The following is a 10,041-nucleotide window of genomic DNA, read 5'->3' as shown; positions in this document are numbered from 1 at the left end:
ATTCTTTCAAGAGCCAACATTCTAAAATTCCAACCTTCAAATATGCACTGTTCATCCATACATTCAAAAACCAAAAGCAAATGACACCATATCAACATAATTAAACTATTCTTATTTTAATACTTGAAATTCATGCATCTCTCAATTCTTTTTAATAAAAATTTTCTTTTAAGCAAGGTGAGAGATATATGGAACATTTTACAACTTTAAGACATCAGTGCCAATGATCATGCAACTAGAACAAGAAAATAGACAAATAAACAGATAGAAAACAGAAAAATAATAGGAAATGCGTGTAAAGAGAATGAATCCACCTTTAATAGTGGTGGCTAGTGCTCCTCTTTGAGGATCCAATGTGATTTTTGATCTCTTCTATGTCACTTCTTTGCCTTTGTTGTTCTTCCCTCATAGCCCTTTGGTCTTCCCTTATGGCTCTTTGATCTTCTCTTATTTCATTGAGGGTGGTAGCATGCCCTTGATACTCCATCCTCAATTGCTCCATGTTAGTATTCAATTCTCCAAGAGAAGTTTTTCATTGATCCCAATAGCTTTGGGGAGGAAAATACATCCTTTGAGGCATCTCAGGGATCTCATACTGAGGCAGCTGCACATGCTCTTATGCATGCTCTCTAGTTCACTCCATCCTCTTCTTAGTGATCGGCTTATCCTCCCCAATCGAGACATCTCCATTTATAACAATTCTAACTGAATTGCATAGATGACAGATGAGCTGTGGGAAGGGTAACCTTGCATTGGTGTGAGGCTTCTCAGCTACCTTGTACAGTTCTTGAGGAATCACCTCATGTACTTCCACCTCAGTTCCAATCATGATGCAATGGATCATGATGGCTCTGTCAACAGTCACTTCTGACCGATTGCTAGTAGGGATGATGGATCTTTGGATGAATTCTAACCATCCTCTAGCTATGGGCTTAAGGTCAATCCTTCTTAGTTGAATGGGCTTGCCTTGGGAATCCCTTTTCCACTGTGCTCCTTCCACATAAATGTCTGAGAGCACTTGATCCAATCTCTCATCAAAGTTAACTCTCTTAGTGTAAGGATGAGGATCTCCTTGCATTAGAAGCAAGTTGAACACTAACCTCACACTTTCTGGGCTGAAATCTAAGATTCTTCCTAGGACCATGGTGATCCAATTCCTTAGATTTAGTTTCACACTAGTGTCATGGTTTTTAGTAACCCATGTATTAGCATAAAACTCTTGTACCATGAGAATCCAAACATCCTGAATGGAATTGGTTAGGACTTCCCAACCTCTTCTTCAGATCTCTCTTCGAATTTCCAGATACTCATTCTTCTTGAGCAAGAAATGGACCTCAGGGATCACTTTCTTCTCAGCCACTACTTTATAGAAGAGGTCTTGGTGGGCTTTGGTGATGAATCTTTCCATCTCCCAAGATTCAGAGGGAGTGGCTACTGTATTTCCTTTTCTCTTTCTAGAGGAGTCTCCAACCTTGGGTGCCATAAATGGTAATGGAAAGAAAAAAGCTATGCTTTTCCCAAACCAAACCTAAAACTTTGCTCGTCCTCGAGCAAAAATAAGCAGAGGAGAAAAATGGAGTAGAAGAAGAAGAAAATAGAAGGATATAGAGGGAGAGAGGGCTTTCAGCCTTGTGGGTGTAGTAGAGTATGAGAGGTATGTGTATGAAGGGTTATGAAGAGGGTTATTTATAGGAGCGGGGAAGGGTATATGTTCAGCCATAGAGTGGGTTTTGGGTGGAAAATTTGATTTTGAAGTGGGTAGGGGTAGGTGCGAGTTATGATGGTTTTGGGGAAGTGGTATGGATGTGATTGGGCTAGGGGTTATAGGGAAGTGTGTATGGGAAAATGTGAAAGTAAGTGGGGTAGGTGAAGATGCTGTGGGACCTACTGGTCCTGAGAGGCTAGGAAATTCAGATTCCCTGCCCTCTGCGCTGATGTTTGAATACCCAGAGTCTGCTCCCTGGCTGGCATTCAACGTCAACTATGCTGCCCATTAGGGGTGTTGAACGCCCAGACAGTGCTCCCTGGCTGGCGTTCAACTCCAATAACACTCCACCCAGAGTGTTCTGTTTTCTTTGCTGAACAATTCTATGTCTATTCTGACTGATTCTCATGATCATGAACCTAAAATATAAATTAAAGTAAAACAAAATAAAAGAAAATAAAAATAAAAAAATTAATTAAGGTTGGATTACCTCCCAACAAGCGCTTCTTTAACATCATTAACTTGATGCTTAGCTCCTTACGGAGGTGAGTGTGGGCTCAAAATTTTGCCTTTTACAGTGAACTTTCTTCCTGTCTTCTCATGAATGATCTCTACATGCTTTAGTGACAGGATACGACTCACTGTATGTGGTATGACTGGTTTCTTAGTGAAGACAACTCTCATGCTAGGTGAGAAGCCTTCAGTTGGGACTTTCTTGTCCCTCTAGCCTTTAGATACTTTATTCCTAGTACCTTTATGCTTAGAGCTTGTTAATGGATGCCCAACACCAAACTTAGAATTGATATTTAGGGGCTTTGCAAAGCTCTACACAAAAAGAGAGTGTTGGAACACTAGGTGTTGTAACATTGGCTCTTTCTTATCAAAGGGAGATTTGGGATTGGACATTTTGAACAAGATGTAGTCCTCTCTTAGTTGGAAAACCATTTTTCCCTTTGCCACATTAATCACGGCTTTTTCAGTAGCCTGAAAAGGTCTTCCAAGGATGATAGAGTCATCCTCATCCTCTCCTATGTCCAAGATTATGAAGTTTGCAGGGATGTAAAGGTTTTCAACCTTCACCAAGACATCCTCTACTAAGCCATATGCTTTCTTCATTGATTTTTCTGCCATCTCTAGTGAGATGTTTGCAGCTTGTACCTCAAAGATTCCCAGCTTCTCCATTACAGAGAGTGGCATGAGGTTTTTGCTTGACCCTAGGTCACACAGAGCCTCCTCAAAGGTCATGGTACCTATGGTGCAAGGGATCAAGAGTCTGAGATCTGGAAGCTTCTGAGGTAGCTTTTGCTGAACCAAAGCATTGAGTTCTTTGGTAAGCAGTGGAGGTTCTCCCTCTAGAGGCTTTGTACCAAATAACTTGGCATTCAGCTTCATGAGAGCTCCTAAGTAGCGAGCAACTTGCTCTTTCCTAGTGTCTTATCCTCATCAGAGGATGAGTATTCATCAGAACTCATGCACTGCAGAAGTGCATGCAAAGCAACCTCTATGGTCTCTATATGAGCTTTGGCTTCCTTTAGTTCTTGGATAGGGGTTTCTTGAGTGGGTATTGAGCACTCAGAAGGTGTACGTTTACTGGCGTTCAATGCCAGCTCTGATAGCTTAGTGGGCGTTGAACAGCCATGCTGTGCACCCTTACTGCCGTTAAACAACAGTCCCTTTATCATTTTGGGCGTTGAATGCCTAGCAGGGGTATCCTGGCTGGCGTTCAATGCCAACTTCCCTGCCTAGTGGGACTTTGATCGCCCAATGAAGGGTTCTTCACTGGCGTTTAGCGCCAGAGTTCCTACTTGTTTAGGCCTTGAACGCCCAGCCAGTGTTCCCTGGCTGGCGTTCAACGCCAGCTCTGCTGCCAGGATGGGCGTTGAACGCTGATGAATTCATATTTGATGATAATTTTTGGCTCAATTTGGATGGATTTCATCACATAAACTCACACTTAATCACCAAAATAGCATACTTTTGTGTTTTATCCCTAATTTGGACTTAAATATGAAAACATGTGTTTTTTGTGCTTAAATTGAGCAATTTAATTTCACTTTTATGCCATTCGATGCCGTGATATATTTTGTGAGTGATTTAAGGTCCTAGAGGTAAGAATAACTAGGAAAAAGTGGAAGGAAGCATGCAAATTGGGAGAAAATATGAAGAAAACAAAGGAGAAAAGCATTTCAGAGTGTGCCCAAGCACACTTTCTGTGCCTACACACAAGGGTCAAAATCAGCACCTGTGCCCACGCAGAAGTACAAAAATCAGCAAGTGTGCCTACGCACAACCCTGTGCATACGCACAGGTGAGAAAAATCAGCAAGTGTGCATACACACAGATCTGTGCGTACGCAAAAGTCCCTGCGCGTGACTTCATTAAAAAGTTACATGGCTCACGAATTTGGGGCTTTCTTGACCCAATTTTTAGAGTTGCTAAAGCCTATTAAAGTGCTATATCAAGGGGAATTGAAGCCATATGAAGGCATTAGATTAGGAGGCCTCATTTTTACATTTTTAGCATAGTTAATTAGGAGTAGGAGTAGTGTAGAGTAGAGAATTCTCTCGTAGGGTTTACGTAGTTTTCATGTAGCATTTTATAGCAAGCTTTGATCTTGGATTTTTCTCATCTATATTGTAAGTACTCTTCAATTTCCTCTTTAATTACAAAACTTTTTCTATTTTGTTTCATGGTTCAAGTTACTTTGTTCATATTTCCAATTTTAGGTTTCTTGAAGTTTTGATTGATGAATTTGATGTTTTATGCTTTATATATGCTTGGTTGATTGTCTATTGTTGATATTGTAAATAGTTGGTTATAATTTTTTTTTCTTTATAAGTTCTCATGTTTTGGTTTTGTGCCCACCAAGTGTTTGTGAAAATACCACTTGGTAATTTTGAGTAGATTTTCACACCTTGGCCTGGGATTTGAGTTCCTAGGATACTTGAGTCATAATGTCCGACATTTAGTGACAATTCTTAGGTAGTTAGTTGACTCTTGTTTTTATTGACGCTAGCTTGTTACCAACTAGTTTGGTAAGTTAGCTAGGACTTATGGATTAAGGTCAATTATGCTTGCTTGACCCACTCCTCGATGTTAAGGGTTAACTAAGCGAGATTGACTCATCATAATTATCATAGTTGTGGTTATGGCGATGATAGGATTCCTTGGACTCTCATTCCCAAGTCAAGGCTCTCTTTATGCATTTCTAGCATTTTCACTAGTTTTGACCTCATATTCCTTTTACTTGCATCTATTACAATTTTGATCATTTCTTAGTTCTTTTATTTCTTAGTTCTTTTAATATTTTGTTCTTTGATTGCAAAACCCCTTTGTCCTCACAACCGAAAGTGTGACACTTCAATTGCATTTCAAGGGAGAACGACCCGAGGTTTCATTACTCTCTATTTATTCTAATTAGAAAAAATCAAACTTTGGTTGGTGGGATTTAATTGCTGGTTTGGACTATGCTACCAACGAAGTGATTCTTGTTTTTGAGAAATTCTAAACCGGCGCAAATTCCTACCCATCATGTTTTTGGTGCCGTTGCCGGGGAATGCAATTAGTGTTATATCTTAGGTTGTTTTAAATATGTCCATAGTGTAAATAGAACTTTTTGGTTGATTGTTTGCTTTTATTAGTAATTTTTGTTTATATTTTCTTTATGACTTTTTCACACCATTACCACAATTCACCCCATTGGAATCCAAACACTTACCTTTCTAGTCACCAATTCTATACACCATCACCTCACTACATACAAAACTAAGACCCTCATCCTCATGAGTTTAATTGTCAACTTTCATCACCTCAAGTTTCATCTTCATATATGGATCAAGCCACACAAGAAGCACTCCAAGTGCTTATTCAAGAGCAACAAGAGTTCCGGAAGAAGCAAGAGCAAGTCATGTCCACCTTAGTGGAAACCTTGGATACGTTAGCTTCATCACGTTCATGCCACAACCAAGAAATTCTAGTAGATGAATGTGTGGAATCAAGTGAACAGTGTGGAATGAAGGTAAAATTGCAAAATCAAGTAGAAGATGTCAAGTCACAAGATGAAGCACAACATGGGATAAATGAAGAGTTGATGGAAATTGATCAGGTGGATTCCATCATTAGTGAATTTTTGTCCAACTTGGTCAATCCCTTCAATAACCTTCATGAGCCTCCCTTTATTGAATTTGAAGGAGATGTTGATGTGGACTTCACACAACCTCCAATTTTTGACTTGAGTGATGATAAGGAAGATTCAAAGGAGGTTGAGGAAGATTTTAGCTACCAAGAAGTGAAGGTACATGTACAAGAGCAAATTGAGTGGGTACAAATCTCATCAACAAGCTTCTTAGGCCCACATCAATATGCCATCTTAGAGACGGATCATCAACTTCAAACCCTTCTTGGAGTAGTGGATAGTGGAGAGAAGAATGTTAATTGGCAAGGAGATGGAAAGTTCATCAAGGAAGCCAATTCAACATTTGTGGCTCAACTATGGTGCAAGAGTCAATTGAGTGATTTTCGAAAAGTGTACAAGTGTGTCAATGGTGATTCAAGAAATTGTTCATCTAAGTGCAACAATGAAGATCAACAAGAAGATGAACGAGAGACTAGAGTATGGGATCTGGGCATTAATTTCAACACCCAAAACTTATGGATCCTTAAGGCTAGTTTGGAATTGCCACCCAACTTTGTCCTTAATTTGACCTTACATTGCCAATTCAAGGAAGAGTGGAAGCACAAGCTACCATAACACAAGCTTCTCCTCAAAAAGTCCAACTTAAGGACTTTAAACCAATGTGCTAGGTGGGAGACACCCCACCATGGTAATATCCTTCTAACTTTCTCTCTATTAACTTTTATTTCTTGAATAATTGGTTATGTCTCTTGGTTAGTTTAGTTGCATTTTGATGTTGTTAGGTAATTTTAGTGGAATAATGTGTTTTTGGAGTTCTAACATGTTTTGGGGCTTGAAAACCTATTTTGAATGTCATATTTGGTACCTTACAGGCATAATTTTTGTTGCAGAAACAGAGTCATTTGCGTACGCACAGCATTATGTGTTCGCACACTTCCCTTATTTTTTGCCATCTGTGCGCATGCACAACTCTGTCCGCGCGCACACTCCTTAACGCCCAATCTGTCTGTGGCGCTTGCACGTCTTGTGCACACGCACACCTCACCCTGTTTCAAAAAAAAAGAAAGAGGAGAGCTACCTATGCGTGCGCATAGCCTTGTGCGCACGCACAACCTTTGGCGCGCCTTCTTCTCGCAGCACATGCACCCAATGTGCGTGGGAACAACCCCTTCATATTCCATATGTGCGCACGCACACACCCTTGTGCGCATACCCCTCTTTCTCTCTTATGTGCGCCCGCACAAAACCTTGTGCGTACGCACAAAGGCCTTTTCAAACGTTAATTCGAAAAGGGAACCCTCTCGCGCTTCAGCTTCCCCCAACCACTTTTCTTCTCTTCTTCTTTCACTGAGACCCATCCTCCAACCCAACGTACCCTACGCCACCACCTAGCCCACCACGCTAACCCTCCGTCCTTCCGAAACCACCACCGGCTTGGGATGGTAACTTAGGTGAACTTGAGTTACTAATGTCCAAGTGTTGATAATTGGTGTCCATTGACTCTAGCTTCCACTAAGTTAATTAGTGAGGTGGCTAGGACTTATGGATTAAGATTGATGTAGCTCATTTGACTTTCCTTCACTTGTTAGGGGATGACTTAATGGGATTAATCCTTACAATTATCATGTTGTGGTTAGTGACAAGGATAAAGATCCTTAACCATCAACCCTTTCCAAGACCTTTTTATCATTTGAATTTCATTTACTTTCTTGTCCCTCATTCAAAACCCCAAAAATACTTGTCCCATAATCAATAACATGAACACTTTCCTACAATTCCTTGAGAGATGACCCGAGGTTTAAATACTTTGGTTTATTTTTATTGGGGTTTGTACCTGTGACAAACAAATCTTTGATTGAGGAATTGTTTGTTGGTTTAAAACTATACTTGCAATGAGATTTCATTTGTGAAATTCTTTACCGATAGACAATTTCCGTTCATCATATTGCTATACCTAAGTTATTTATGCTTTAATTATTGATCATTTCCTTTAAATGTTACTTAGGTTGCTTGTTTGTGGAAAACTACATTTTCCTTTGAGCATTTCACTTCTTTTGATTATGTTTTCCTCAATTGCGTGTTTGTTTACTTCATTGGCTCTAATCAACATTGTTTGACTATTTCCTCTTTGCTTTTGTGATTTTTATCTGTTTCTCCTAAGTTGTATTCCATTTTTTTCCTTTTTTAGGATGCATCGTAAGGGTAAGGAGAAAGCCACCCCTTTGGCTCCTCCTCCTGCACGTTCGAGCACTCAGTCGGACATGTTTATCAATGAAGAAGCCCAAGAGCAATATAAAAAGCTGGAAAAGAAAGCCTTCCACTACGAGAGGAAGCTCAGCGTACAAGGGAAATATGCAGAAGTAATACATAACAGACTCGATTTCTACCAGTGAAAATTCGTAGAATTCGACCCTGTGGAGATCAATGAACACATGGTCAAAGAATTCTACGAAAATCTACTGAAGAGAGAGGCTACCACTATTTTTCTGAGGGGTGTCACGCTAGACACCTCCGACCATGCTTTAGAGGCCCTCTTGCAGATTCTGCATATTCCTCCAGGCCGTGATGCTTACCCAAAGATAGTGGCGGACTTGACTGCGGGCAAGCTTTCCTTGGACACTGTTCTGAAGAAGACTGGCCTACCAGAGGCCCGATGGAAATACAGCAGAGGGGAGAATGCGGTCCCAGAAAATATAGCATGTGCTTCTCTCCATCCTGAGGCAAGGACCTGGCAGCAGATCATTACAGATTACATCTTGCCAAGCACATATGCTACACACATTGGCGACCGTATGGCCGTACTACTTTGGGCCATTTTAGAGGGGAAGAAGATCTCTGTTCTGTCCCTCATCAGAGATTCAATGTGGAAGGTAAACCAACAGTAGAAGTACAACATTCCCTTCCCTTCGATGATCACTAATGGCGAAAAATCGAATTCGCACAAACTAACCGGCAAGTGTACCGGGTCGCATCAAGTAGTAAAACTCACCAGAGTGAGGTGGATCCCACAGGGATTGATGGATCAAGCAATGTTAGTTGGGTGATGAATCTAGTTAAGCGAATGTTGATGAATTGAGTGAAATTTGATCAACAGAAGGTAAATTGCAAGAAATTAAAGTGCTAAAAGTAAATTGGCTGAAACTTAAATGGCAAGAAATGTAAATTGCTGAAACTTAAAAAGCAAGAAACTAAAAGAGCTGAATCTTAAATTGCAAGAAATGTAAATAACTGAATCTTAGAGTGCAAGAATGTAAAATTGCAGAATCTAAATTACAGTGAAACTTAAATTGCATGAATTATAAAGGGAAATGGGTGCAGGGGGTGAAGTGAATTCAGAGAGATCTAAGTTGAAGAAATTCAAAGAAAGTGATTCATCAGAGATTGGAGATATCATAATCCATCATGAATCAAATGGGTCTCAACTCCTTTCTCAATCATATGAGTGGATCTATGGCTGATTGAAATTGATTGGATCCCAATTCGTTAGCAATCCAATCTCTCTAATCACAATCAATTGTGCCAATTCCTTGATATAATTGTCATGAGAAGAGTTAGAGAACATTCTCTTATCCATAAGCCACAAAATCTCCCAAAACCTCAATTCCTCCCGAATGGTGTTGGTTAAGAGAGTTGTGAAGGATAGAGCTCCAATTCTAATGCAAGTGATTTCCCTTCCGAGGCTCACACAAGCATTCAGCTGAATTAAACCCCCTTCTGGAGTGAATAATTCACAATCAAAACAAAAGATATCCTATAGCTACTCAAGTGGATTGAGAAGAAGAAGAATCTCATTGATTCATTATGATTACAATAAAGCTCCTCCCCCTAATGAATTTGGGATTTAGTTCATCATTGCTCAAGTAAAAACCATAAAACAGAAAATTGCCGAGAAATGTAGAAGAGAAAAATATAAAGAAAATGAGTGCAGAGTTTCCCAATTTGGGTCCCTGACTCCCTAGCCTTCCAGCCCTCCAACTAACTTAAACTTAATGCTATTTATACACTTTCCAATTCAGTCTTCAGGCCCTTGGATTGGGCCTTTGGCCTCTATTGAAGTAAGCTAGAATGGGTCTTGGTGATGTTGGAGAGAGAGGTGCTCAGTTTCATAGTTCTGGTGTCAACGTTGGGATTAACGTTTTTGAGTAAACGTGGAGTCAAACGTTCCCTTAAAGAAAAATTAATTCTGGGTGTTTTCAGCAAT

The sequence above is a fragment of the Arachis ipaensis genome, chromosome B06 (genome assembly GCF_000816755.2).
Source record: "Arachis ipaensis cultivar K30076 chromosome B06, Araip1.1, whole genome shotgun sequence".
Classification (NCBI taxonomy): Eukaryota; Viridiplantae; Streptophyta; class Magnoliopsida; order Fabales; family Fabaceae; genus Arachis; species Arachis ipaensis.
This window is presented reverse-complemented; position numbering follows the sequence as displayed.